Here is a 13,776-nt window from a genome sequence, read left to right as displayed (position 1 = left end):
AATCTAACAAGAACTCAAGGAACCTCAAGAACATAGTCCTAGTCCTGAATTAGGAAATTCACAACGAAAGGTGAAAATGATGACGCTACGTGGACAGCGGGGACTCAGATGAGAAGTCACATTCTCTCTCAGAAACAATCTCAGCCATCACCTGCCATGCCAGATCACGCATTTAATCAGCATAAATACTTGTCTCAAAAGAACGGATGTGCAAACACAGCCGTGGGACCTCACTAACTCCTGCAGACTGACTCAGCCTCCTCCCACTCCTCAGTCCTTAGAACCACAATGCGACACTTCAGATATGACAAACGCAGACCCCACAGCATCAAAACACACTTTCTAATATCAGTGCACATCACTGTAAGACGCAAAAACTGCATTATCGACATCGTGTGGTCCATACCATCCAAAGACTGGGCACAAAACCCCACCAAATGATGTCACTGCCAGGTTAGCGGGACTACATGAATGGCCTGCATTTCCACCAAGAGAGGAGCTGGCACCGTTGGAAAAAAACCTGAAAAACAGAATCCCTCTTTGAATATTACCCTCTACTTTTGGCCCTCCCAAACCTTCCTACCAAACCAAATACATTCACTTTAAAAGGTTCTATTTATTCTGAGATATTGATCTTCCAACATTTTTGGTGCTAAAATATCTCTTCTTCAATGAAACAATGATGATGAAAGACACACAGGGCTTTTGTGATTTCTTATCTGAAAAAGTTAAAAGTCGGCAATCCTATGTTGGACTTCCTGATATTTGTTTCTTCCTGCCCTGAATAACATGACTAAGTAAATATTCACAAACACATGCCCACAGTAATTGTGAACAAATGGGGGCAATTTTTTCAAACTTCTATCTCTTTTATCCAAGAGAGACTTGCAAAAGAGTAACTGATAACACACACCCCTGGCTTCACATTACATAATACAGTAGCAAAGGTAGAACCGATAGTGTGGACATGCAGCCAAGACCAGAACGCAATGACTCTAGATTAACCTGGCTGACTAACATCTTAAACATTCAATTCCATTTCAAGGTGACTCTAAATCAGACACGGAGGTAAATAAAAGCAAGATGAAAGTGAAGTCATAGTCACAGAAAAGAGAAAAAACAAACCAGCCCAATACTGCAATAGGCAAAACCTGAGAGAGCAATAGAAAAAGAATCACACTTAAATCAGTGTGGTTATTTCGTTATTTTTTTATTTTTTATTATTTTTTTTTTGACAGGCAGAGTGGACAGTGAGAGAGAGAGACAGAAAGGTCTTCCTTTGCCGTTGGTTCACCCTCCAATGGCCGCCACGGCTGGCGCGCTGTGGCCGGCGCACCGCGCTGATCCGATGGCAGGAGCCAGGTACTTATCCTGGTCTCCCATGGGGTGCAGGGCCCAAGGACTTAGGCCATCCTCCACTGCACTCCTGGCCACAGCAGAGAGCTGGCCTGGAAGAGGGGCAACCGGGACAGAATCCGGCGCCCCGACCGGGACTAGAACCCGGTGTGCCGGCGCCGCAAGGCGGAGGATTAGCCTAGTGAGCCGCAGCGCTGGCTGGTTATTTTGTTATTTAAAAGACAAGCACAGTCATAGAAAATGCTAATGTGAAAAACCTTGTGAACGCTCATATGAGAGCCAACACCAGTGAAAGACTTTGTCAGCAAGGCCAGCGGACAATCAGGCCTTGGAGGAGATTTGGAGCTCTCGGGAAATACTTCCAAGGAGAGTGACGAAGATGATGCATAGGTTTGGGAAAGACGCTTTACAGAGGTGTGGGTGAGAGAAAAGATGGGGTGGGGTACTTTATAAAGCTTCTCAAACAGGAAGGCCGGTGAGGCTGGACAGGGCTCCCCTCTAATGCTCAGAGGTGAGAACACAGCAGGTGTTGTGGTGCAGGAGACAGGGTTAGCTGCCACAGATACGCTGGACATGTGTAGTAGGGAAACAAGGAGGCTTCTGTGGAGACCAGAGAGAAAACAGCAAAGTTCCCTTGTTAATTCCAGCACATTCTGCCTAGAGGGCAAGGCCAACGGCCCGAAGTCTTAAGTGCTCCTCATCTCTCCATCACCCCGGCTCCTTGGGGAATGGCTTTCAGGAGAAGCCCTACCTCACCCGGCCTCTCCTCAGGCTTCCGGCTACAGGACCTGGAGAAGACAAACATTTGCCTCCCAGAGAGCCACAGAAGCTTTAGTAGAAGCTGCTGCCTAAATCAGACTGGCTCTTAGCATCCTTAGGAACAGAAAATAGATACCTAAAATAGGTGGGCTTCAGAAGAAGTGATGTGGAAACTCTCCATACTGCCAGGACATAGTAAGTGACAAAAAGCAAGGTTCCAAATAGCATGCATATAGGTGCAACCATTTGTGTAGACATGTGTGTTTGCGTGTGTGTGTGTACAGAATATTCACAGGAATTTACTTCTGGATGTATAAAACATCTCGGAAGGGCACGAGCCACCTCTGAAGGATGAAGACATCAGGAAAATGCAGCTTGCCTCTGAGAGGCAAAACGAGGTAGCAGAGGTCAGGGGTGGACAGAGCTGCATTTACTACCCAATCTTTCACCACGTGAATGCATTGGTTATATATATAAATTAGAGTTGAAAACACCAAAAATCATAAAAATTTTAAATAGAAACAATTTGAAAACAAAATTATCTTTGCAGCAAACCAAACACACTCGTTAATCGGGTCAACTGTGCTTCTGTCACACACCAGATGCCTGGTTCGTTGCCCTTAATGAACATTCATTTAAAGACAACAAAGGGAAATCAAAAACCAGGCAAACCCCAGGGTATCAATGTTCCATTTTTTAATGAGCTTTTTTTTTTTTTTTTACATGATGGCTACTTAACTCCGGCAAAAGATCAGAAAATGGGTCCCCGTGTAAGAAGCCACCACCCAACTGGGTCCAGTGCACATGCTTCACGGGTAACAGTGGCGCTCACCATCTGTCACACTAGCCAGTTGGTAAACAGAAATGTTTAATCCCCAAACATGATGGCCTGGAATCAAGACAACAAAAAGAAATCTGCAGAACTTTTAAGGGTGACAGTGTTAGCACCTGTGTGTTATCAATACAGAAACAGCAGCACAGGGGTTAAAAAATCCTTAATCACATGCTGGGCCAAAGGGCTGGACCCGGCCTGCGTGTGGCTCACTTGGTTAATCCTCTGCCTGTGGCACCAGCATCCCATATGGGTGCCAGGTTCTAGTCCCGGTTGCTCCTCTTCCAGTCCAGCTCTCTGCTGTGGCCCGGGAGGGCAGTGGAGGATGGCCTAAGTGCTTGGGCCCTGCACCCGCACGGGAGACCAGAAGGAAGCACCTGGCTCCTGGCTTCTGATCAGCGCAGTGCTGGCTGTAGCTGCCATTTGGGGAGTGAACCAACAGAAGGAAGACCTTTGTCACTGTCTCTCTCCCATTGTCTATAACTCTGTCAAAAAAAAAAAAAAAAAAAAAAAAGGGCTGGGCCATGAAAAGCTGATGTGAAATCCTGATGCCAGACCACATCAAGAGGCACCCTGCACTCCCAGCACCCTCTATTCCTGGGGTGAGTTTAGCCCAGAATGAAATAGGAAAACCTAAACACTTCATGCTGCACGTCACTCACACTCTTAAATTGGTCAAGTAGTACTCAAAACACACAACACAATAAGAATCAGAATATTATAAGCAGCAGGACATGCCCTTTCATTATATTGCAAGTGTCTCTTGACTGGAGCTTCTCAAAGAGCCAAATTTTAGGCAAGAAATAAGACAGACTTTCCTCTATCTTCTATACCAAATAAATTATGTTGTGCTTAGGGTAGAAGTTCTGCATGAGGGCTGTGGGAACCAGTATGCTGTTGGTGGGCCCAGCTACAGTTACCAGGAGAAAGCTGTATGAAAGAAGCAAGGAATAACAGCAAGGGAGAAGCCCCCCCACCAACACGTTCAGAGGAAAAGACAGCAAGAGGAAAAGGGGACCACGCTGATACAAAAGCAGAGAAACAAAAAACTACTCTGAAAAGGCCGAGGAGCTAGGATAGCCTATACAAAAAAAATAAATAAATAAAAATAAAAATAAAAAATCAAAACTCAGAATCAACTCTTCAGAAAAATAAAGCAAAAGAAAGGGCCAATCAAGGAATACTTCTAATCTCCATGTCAATCTAGACTGGATTTCTGCAAAAGAATAAAGATGACAGGCATCTTTCCATTATAAGTGAGGAGGCTAGCAAACTGAGAGGGGCCAGTAGTCACAGTGTGAAGGAGATAAAGGAATTGAAAGTACAAAGCTAAAATGAGTGGGAAAAGACCATTCCACTGCACTTGCCATCTGGTTTATTTCAAGTTCTCGGAAAGAACAGGAAAAATGCAAATAAACCAGTGAACAAGACGGATCACCAGCAAGAGGCACTCACACACTTCTGTTTCTGGCAGGCCAGGCAGACTTGCTGGTGCTCCCCCTACTCCAATGACTAAGGAACTTGCTTAAATGCATTTGACACACGATCCTTGGACTTCCGAAAGGCACTTAATACAGTGGCTCATGAAATCTTAATCTAAAAATGTTCATACATTTATAATCAAGCTGCACCACACTGACAACTGGGAGCAAGGCTGAACAGGGAGTGCATATTTGGAAGGACATCGTGGAGAGTAGCATCATCAAGGACTCTGTTTACCAACTGAAGGTCCTTCTCCCCCTTTTAAAGAGAATACAAAATATGTGTATCTCAAAAGAGTATGATTTCAAGGGAAGGTATAACACAGAAACTGAATTACCTGATTCAATAAAAGATGGAAAAATAAATAAGAAAATGGAATGTGACTTGGAAACTCTGCAGATGTCTCTGATAAAATGAAATCTGGAATACATTTAATGAATTGGGTAGGAGAGAGGCAAGGGAAGAACTCAGCTCTTAGTAGAAAATACTGAGTGCTATGGGGCCAGTGTCGTGTGCGGTGCAGCAGGTTAAGCTGCTGTGTGCCATGCTGGCAGCCCGCACCAGAGCACTGGAATGAGTCCTGGGTGCTCTGCTTCCAGTCCAGCTCCCAGCTTACGTGCCTGGGAAAGCAGTGAAAGATGGCTAAAGTGGGCCCCTGCCATCCACGTGGGAGACCTGGATGGAGCTCCTGGCTTGGGCCTTGACCGGCCCTGGCCGTTGTGGGCATTTGGTGGAGTAGACCAGAGGATGAAAGATCTCAACCTCTGTCTCTCTCCTTCTCTATCTCCTCCTCCCCTGTCATCCTGACTTTCAAATAAATAAATCTTTTAAAAAAAAAATGCGTGGTTGGCCGGCACCGTAGCTCAATAGGCTAATCCTCCACCTAGCGGCGCCGGCATACCAGGTTCTAGTCCCGGTCGGGGCGCCGGATTCTGTCCCCGTTGCCCCCCTTCCAGACCAGCTCTCTGCTGTGGCCAGGGAGTGCAGTGGAGGATGGCCCAGGTGCTTGGGCCCTGCACCCCACGGGAGACCAGGATAAGCACCTGGCTCCTGCCTTCGGATCAGCGCGGTGCGCCGCCCGCAGCGCGCCAGCCGTGGCGGCCATTGGAGGGTGAACCAACGGCAAAGGAAGACCTTTCTCTCTGTCTCTCTCTCTCACTGTCCACTCTGCCTGTCAAAAAAAACAAAGCAAAACAAAAAACCTAGTAGTTCCTGTCTGTCAGGCACTAAGTACTTCAGACAGAGCAACTCACGCACCCCTCAAAAAAAAAAAAAAAACCTTCTAAAGGAAATAGCATTATTATTACGGTTTCAAAGGTAAGGAAACAGGCACACATGCAGAGAGCTTTAGTATTGTGCCAGTGTTTACACAGCCAGCAAAAGGCAGGGCAAGGATTTAAATCCAGGCATTTAGGCACCAAAATCTGTGCTCTTATTCTCTGGGTTCCTGTAGGGTGAGAGAACTAAGCTGGGAGTGAATTACAAGTCATGCCAGCACTGGCCAGATCCAGGGTCCAACAATCAACCCTTAGTCCCAACTCTGACCATCAGCCAGACTGGGACCACCCCCATCCTGTTTCCTCACCTGTGTGCTCAGGAAACTCAATTAGATGGGCTTTCTCTAAAGTGTCCAGTCCATGCCAACGATCAGCAGTCAGCAGTACATGGGCTGATCTGCTTTCTGATGGACTAGTCCAAGGTTGACTGATCCCCAAACACACAGCAAGATGTGTTAAGAGTCCTTCTGTCTCAGAGTCCTGACCTTCAGGAAATTTTGTCCTCTCCATTCAGGCCAGTGGCAGAGGGAGAGAAGGGGCAAGCAGACGCTATCTGTTTTGGGCCCTGCTTAAAGTTGCTGTGATGAACTGGCCCTCAGAAAGCTCAGGTGCACATCACACTGATTCTGCCAAATCTGCCATCCTCTCGAGATCGCTCTGCTGGGCTCCTGGACTGCGGGTGAAACTGACAAACTGGAGGTGCTGCAACCAACGCAGGGGAACTGCCAAGGATAAGAGCCTGGGCGGTTCAAATTAAGGAGCTTCACAGCGGCGAAATAAACCTGTCTTTTGGTAAACACCCATTCTCTTTGCTAACACTCTGGAGAGCTGAACCTCCCAGTTCATGACGGGTGAACTGGACATCAGCATCCACGTTGAACCTGGTGGACCCCGAGGTAACTTCCCCCAGCCAGGCATTCAGGGTCACCCAGAGTGGACGGAGAAAGGCTCTACGGATGGGGCATGCAGTCCTCCCTTGGGAATCCTCCCCGAGCATCCTGCACAGGTGGCTGTCCCCGGGCTCTGCCTGGACACTTCCAAGGTCGAGGCGCCAGCTGCGTGTCCTGGCAGGCACTCCCTTCCCCTGCTGGGCAGTTCTCGCTGTGGGGGAAGCCCACGAAGCTCCTAGAACAGTGCCCCGCAAGGAGCCCAGCTCAGTAAGTGCGCCTCCAATGGACCAACACCGGCCTCCTGGAACTTGAACTCATTGGTCCTGGATGCGTCTCCGGAGCCCGGAAACACGGAGGCCTCTCAGGCACCCGGGGCCCCTCGGCCCTCTCCCTCCAGGTGGGGGTCCCGGACCTTCTCCACCAAACCTGGACCAGCAGACCCCTCCCCAGGCCCCAGAGGCCCCAGCGGGGCGCATCCACCGGCGGACAGTACCAGGAGGCCGCGGCGGCGGTTGTCCAAACCTCTTCCCCGGGGCGGGAGGGGACAAAGGGCTCCCGAGAAGGCGGACCCCACTGAGGTGTCGGCTGCCCCTGCCACTATCAAGCCGGCCCTGGGGAACCCCGCGGCGCCAGGTGACAGGCCCCCGAGAATCCCCAAGGATCCGGGGCTCTCAGGCTGCGGCGCGGTGGGCCGAGCCACGCCGGGGACCGCGGGGCTCAAGGGCTTGGCCTGGCGGATCTAAGGCGCGATCCCCGCTCCGCGTAGCTCGCTCGGTCGCGGCTTTACCTGTGCGTGGTTGACCACAGCGGCCCAGCTCGCTCCTACTCAGCTTCCTGTAGCTCCGCGGCTGCCGGCTGCGCTCATGGAAATGCAGCCGGAACCCCTGGCCAGAGCAGCTCCCGCCGCTACCGGCCCCGCCCAGGCAACTGCCGCCACGCCCCTGACGACCGCCTCTACCACGCCCCCAACCGCGAAAACCTGCCTATTCATTGGGCATCCCAGCCGCTACTCTACTCGCCTTGTGCACTTAGTGCAATCGGGGGGCAGTTCATTGGTCAAAAGAGCTGCTTCTCAGAGTAGAGCCGGGACCCTTAAGCGGAGAGCTCCCCCACAATTGGTTGCTTTTGTCGTCCTCGGCCCGTAGGCCAACACGCTATTGGATAACGCCCGCCCGGAGGGGATGAGGGGGCGGGGAAAAGGGAGGAGGGCCAGAAGATGGGTTGTGTTGGATGTGGATGGGGGCGGGGTGGGCGGCAGGGGCAATTATGACCGCAGGCTGGTTTAGGGGTTGGGTAAGGTCAGGTGTCCTCTGGGGTTGGGAGGAGGAAGGTCGGCTGGTGGCCCAGCTGCGGGGTTCTGGTGGGTCCAGGCCGATGGAGTGGCTCACCTGTGTAGGCCAGGACGCAGGTAGCAAATTTGGGGATCATGCCCTGGGAGAGGACCAGGGTGGGGAGGAGCCGGGGTTAGTGAGTCACCAGGAGGAAATGAAAGGGTGTGGAGGTAGAGGCTGGCCCATTCCAGCTGGGGAAGAGGGATGGGGCCGGGCTGGACACATGTGGACCTCAGTTACTGTCCCGCTGTTATTTCAGTCCTTAACTAACCTTCACCCCGTTGGTGGCCACCTGGAAGTATGTAGTTTTGGAATCAGGGCTAGAACTGAGGCTTGGGACTGGTTGTGTGGCCTTGAACAAGTCGCTTAACCTTTCTGCATGCATTTTCATTTCTTTCTTTTGCAACTGGGGTAATCTAGTAGTTCCTGATGATTAAATGGGGCTGTTAAACATTAACAGTGCCTAGCATTTCGTAGGCATTCAATCAAGACTGATTGTTCATTCACTCTCCCATCTTTCCATGGAACCAGGCCCAGTTCTAAAATTCTGAGCCTGCAATTGCTTTTGCAATGGCACGTGCATTTCCAAGAATAGAATTCTTGAGTGACATGAAATACAACCCTGTGAGGCAGACAGGGCCGCACTGCCAAGGCACAGTAGGGCTGGGAGCCGGAGAGCTGGGAGATCCAGCCACAGATGGGAAGTAGCATTTGTAGCTAAGTTAAAATTTTTTTCCAACACAGTTCTGGGTTGTGTCAAGGAAAAATAGCTTGTCCCGAATTTCATGAGAATGACCAAATAACATCCTTTGAAGGCTGATCAGCACTGGATCAGAACCGCTACATGAAACCTGAGAAACTCCTAAAACCCATTCCCCAGAATGGATATCGCAGAGTATGCTCAGACAGAGCCACTCAGGCCTGCATTCCGCATCAAAGAACACATGAAAGAACACAGATCGGAGTGAGTGAGGGGAAAGAATTCCTTGCCACTGCTGTGCTACATTTGTCATGTAATAATAATAATTTTTAAAAAGCTTCATTTCAGCTTTTATTTCTCTGTATCTTTTTTCATCTTAGGAAAGAAAAACCCCAACTTTGGTAACAGGATTCCAGTGAGGAATTCCGGTCGTTCTGATGCTTTGCATGAAACACTTTGAACTTTCAGAAAAGAGCTTTAGATTTGTTGGCAGGTAAGTATGTGAGGTAATGCATATTTTAACTAGCTTGAATTTAACCATTCCACAATGTGTGTATGTGTATATATACCAGAACTTGTGTATATCATAGCTATATACAATTTTACTTAAAGTAAATAATTATTAACATTTTACAAATAGATTGGATGCCAATGAGGGATGTGTGTGTGTGTTTGTGTGTGTGCGCCCATGTGCACAGGCACCTGTGTGAATACATATGGTTCTGATCCACAATTTTATGCTCCTTGTCTTTAAATAAAGCTACTTGGTGCCCATACACATATCCGTATGCAACAGGCCCAGCCCCATAAAGGTTTGCTTCTGTATCTATTTGCTCAGGGAGATTGAAATATCTTTCTAGACCCTGAAAAGCATGAAATGGCTTCTGAGACTTGGGATGCTTTTGCCAGCTTGATTCAGAGCCACAGAAAACAGCTGTTGGGAATAAGTTACAGATGGGTTCATCGTTGTGCAAATAGAGTTCCCCTCCCCTCTCCGGAACATAGGACCAGCCAAGAGCTCCAGAAAAGGACGTCTGTCCAGTGCAGGAGTCCGAGAGCACAGCTGTGTCACAGAGGCTTGAGAAGAGGTGCAGACTGAGCCCAGGCACAGGAGGAAGAGTGCGAGCACACGTGCGTCTTGGAAGCTCTGGCTGACTTCGAGAAGGACCGATTACCATTTTCCAGCACACAGAATGCTTTCTTATTTGTGTCTGATTTCTGTTTCTTCCCTTCTGCTCTGGCTCTTGCCAGATATTTAATAATGTGATTTTCTATTTAATCACATTTTCTCACTCTACAGAGCACTTCCGTGGGAGGTCATTTAGGAGATGGAATGGACTTATTTTTGCCTTCAATTTTAGTAGCTTGTTGGAACGGAGTATTTGATAAGCCTTGGCCTGGGTTAACTAGGTGTTGGGATATGACCATAAAGGGCATTTCTGAAAGTGTGAGAGTGCTTTGTTACAAAGACCGGAGAAGGCAGGCACCTTACCCACATTCTAGGTTGGCTAAAGCTCCAGGACCACACGAAGGTAGGACTGGATTCAACTCAATGGGGGCCTCCCATCAGGGATTCGTGAGAAAAGTCCTCAAGGTCCTCCGGGAGACAGCAGGGCGCAGTGGGCAGGCAGATGGGGGCTCTGTTTATTCTCTTCGGGCAAAACCAGCCATTCGTCGAGTACGTCAGCTTATTCGGTATCAGTTTATTCTCCATCCTCAGGAGATGGCTGGGAGCAACCAGCTCTGGAAGCTCTGCTGTGGAGGCCTGAATGCTGGCTGTGCCCTCAGTAGCCTTGTGACTTTGGGGAAGTATGGCACCTTTCTGTGCAGTACTTTCTTCTGTAAAATGCAGTTTGCAGTGATGTGCTTCCCTCCAGGGGTCCTGTGAGTAGCAGATGAGTTCACGGATATAAAATGCATCAAAGCGTGCTTGGCCCATGCTTTTAGTAAATGTTTGCCATAGTCCTTATAGGAGTCCATTTAAGACCCTTCCTAAGGTGCTAACTCATTTTCCAGGTTCTGTCTTTCAGAAGTGGTGAGTGTATCTAAAGGGCATGATTTTTAGAGCAGCTTTAGGTTGACACAAAACTGAGCAGAAAGTACAGAGCTCCAGCACACGTAAGATTTTTTTGTCACTAGCAAAATGTACCCGCTGGTGAGAGACACTTTCCTTTGGGACTGTTCTCGCAGGAGGAGGGTTCAGAGGACTGAGCTAAGCTACATAATCAACAAACCACTGTGCGGGACACGGGAATGGATGAGGCTGAGAGGATAATACACGAAGTTGCAGCCTGTTTGAGAATTTTCCCTGAAGGCCTGGCTGTGGTACAGACTGAGGACTCCAGTGTGGCCCTCTGCTGCCAAACCCACTGCCGCTCGTGTGCAGCCCAGGTGGAGGATGCAAACGCCCTGTGCCCAGGCCTTCTGTCCAGCTTCTTATGAATGATGTGTCTGGAACTTCCAAGTCTCAGCATGCAGTATATTGTTCCGTGAGGACAAACTGTGACGAAATTCAAGGATTTGGCTCGTTTTATTGTTGGAAAAGCTTCCTGCTGGCCAGTCAAAATGGTGATAAGTCACTTTGTCTATGATTTGGGCTGCTTCCTTAAGTCTGTACGTGAGCTTGTCTATAATAAAATCATGGGATAGACAATCCTGGCTTATTCCTGTTGCCCTGGAAAAACTTTAATGGTGCCCTCACTTTAGGGTGACTCTCAGATGATATCAATTTGGATAATAAATGTTAGAATAATCCTTAAATATACAGAGAATCTAGCACAGAAAATGCTTCTCTCTCTCTCTCTCTCTCTCTCTCTCACACACACACACACACACACTCACTGTGGAAAGGTGTTCCAGTATTATCGTAAGATACATGCAGAGTATCAGACACTTGGCTAGCTGAAGATGACCTCTTAGTCACTGTGCATTTCTCTTCTTGACATCAACCTTAATAACAGCAATCAAAATTGAATTCTTCATGCTGTCAATTCCAAAGGAGTCAAAAATTGTGTGTTAAATAAATGCATCCCAACCCTGTCCTGTGCGATTTCATGGTATTGGGCTACTGAAAGCTCTTTATATCCTTCCAGACACTCCATAGAGCTTTACCATATATTTAAGTTAATTGACAAGACGATAAACATTTTTACTAAGTAAGATTTTTACTAAGTTCTAGAGAGAGGGAAGCACAGGGCAAAGTCCCATCTGCACATGGGTTGGAATATAGGACAAAGGATACCTGAGGAGATGAGTCAAAAGACTAAGCAATGAGCAACAGAGTACAATCAATGTCATAAATAATTATTCAGAGGAGGGAGCAAGATGTTCTGACTCAAAGTCTTGGAGATTTGACCTGGCCTCATTGTACAACAGAGCTGAGCGGGAGTATGTGGGAGGGGAAGGACTGGCATTCCAGGTGGGGAGGACGCCAGAAACAGAAGTGCTTTGGTGGAAGGACGCACGATAGTTTATAGACTGCAGAGTGTAGATGGAGAATCGGTAGAAGAGAAGATGAACAGGTGGAGGGGAGCAGTTAACAGCTTCGCCTGTGCCGTGCGATCCGGATCATCCAGGACACAACAGCATCCCAAACTCCAGGTGTCCACATACTGCCTTCTGTCTCTGTGCTCTCTGCTGTATTATGTATGAAAAATGCCATCAAATTAACTCATTTAAAAATAAATACCGGCCGGCGCCGTGGCTCAATAGGCTAATCCTCCACCTTGCGGCGCCGGCACACCGGGTTCTGGTCCCGGTTGGGGCGCCGGATTCTGTCCCGGTTGCCCCTCTTCCAGGCCAGCTCTCTGCTGTGGCCAGGGAGTGCAGTGGAGGATGGCCCAGGTGCTTGGGCCCTGCACCCCATGGGAGACCAGGAGAGGCACCTGGTTCCTGGCTCCTGCCAGGATCAGCGCGGTGCGCCGGCTGCAGCGGCGGCCATTGGAGGGTGAACCAACGGCAAAAGGAAGACCTTTCTCTCTCTGTCTCTCTCTCTCACTGTCCACTCTGCCTGTCAAAAAAAAAAAAAATAAATAAATACCTTCTCAGTCCCTCTTTAAACCAGTGGTTCCTATCCTGGGGCAATTTTGACCATGTCTGAAAACATTTTTGGTTGTCACACCTGGAGAGGTGCTGCTGGTCTCTGGTGTGCAGAGGCTGGAGACGCTGCCAAGCATCCTACTGTGCACAGCGCAGCCCCTCACATTGTTGTCTTTTGGCCTCAAGGCCAGTGATATTCAAGTTGAGAAACCCTGTGAGCTGAGGCAGTACCTGTGACATTGATGGCTTGAGATGCTCGTTATCATTACTCTAATAAGATTAAAATCGTTTCATAATTATTAAATTTCAATAAGTTCTTGCATGTGCTACCCTAAAATCATCTCATGGACCATCCACAATATAAACAAGGCACTTAAAAATTAAATTTGATTCAAATGGATGTTTGTATCCCACTGTTCATAGTTGCGTTATTCACAGTAGCCGAAGGGTGGAAACAAACCAAATGTCCAATAATGGGTGAACAGATAAACAAAATGTGGTCTCTACACACAGTAGAATATTACACACCCTTAAAAAGAATGAAAATTCTGTCATGTTCTATGACAGAGATGAACCTGAAGATATGCAATCACAGGAGGAAAAATGCCATATGATTATACTCATATAAGGCATATAAAATAGTCAAATTTTTTTTTTGACAGGCAGAGTGGACAGTGAGAGAGAGAGACAGAGAGAAAGGTCTTCCTTTGCCGTTGGTTCACCCTCCAATGGCCGCCGTGGCTGGTGCGCTGCGGCTGGTGCACTGCGCTGATCCGAAGGCAGGAGCCAGGTACTTATCCTGGTCTCCCATGGGGTGCAGGGCCCAAGGACTTGGGCCATCCTCCACTGCACTCCCTGGCCATAGCAGAGAGCTGGCCTGGAAGAGGGGCAACCGGGACAGAATCCGGTGCCCCGACCGGGACTAGAACCCGGTGTGCCGGCGCTGCATGGTGGAGGATTAGCCTATTGAGCCACGGCGCCCGCCCTAAAATAGTCAAATTTAGAGTTGGTAGAATGGTGGCTATAGGGCTGGACTAGGGGAGGTGGGAATGGGGAACTGGTGTTTACTGGGTATAGAGACTCAGTTTTGGGAGATGAAAACATTCTAGAG

General features: G+C 48.6%; 1 protein-coding gene and 1 long non-coding RNA gene across 2 annotated transcripts in view; one reads left to right on the top strand and one right to left on the bottom strand.

The window, feature by feature from the left end:
* ABHD2 (abhydrolase domain containing 2, acylglycerol lipase) overlaps positions 1-7,532 on the bottom strand; it is a 119,531-nt gene extending 111,999 nt beyond the window's left edge. Inside the window, exon 1 of the mRNA XM_070054523.2 lies at positions 7,384-7,532. The gene's annotated coding sequence lies outside the window, so the exon portion shown is untranslated. The remainder of the gene's footprint in view (positions 1-7,383) is intronic.
* A 308-nt stretch (positions 7,533-7,840) lies between these two features.
* LOC103352501 (uncharacterized) lies at positions 7,841-11,280 on the top strand. The gene is made up of 4 exons (XR_007914804.3): positions 7,841-8,004; positions 8,743-8,891; positions 9,008-9,120; positions 9,633-11,280. It is a non-coding gene; the product is annotated as an uncharacterized LOC103352501 (long non-coding RNA).
* Positions 11,281-13,776: the final 2,496 nt, after the last annotated feature.

Source organism: Oryctolagus cuniculus, chromosome 12 (assembly GCF_051225735.1).
Source record: "Oryctolagus cuniculus isolate XC-2025 breed Fujian yellow rabbit chromosome 12, ASM5122573v1, whole genome shotgun sequence".
Taxonomy (NCBI): Eukaryota; Metazoa; Chordata; class Mammalia; order Lagomorpha; family Leporidae; genus Oryctolagus; species Oryctolagus cuniculus.
The sequence above is the reverse complement of the archived record's forward strand: the minus strand, read 5'-3'. Positions and strand labels throughout refer to the sequence as shown.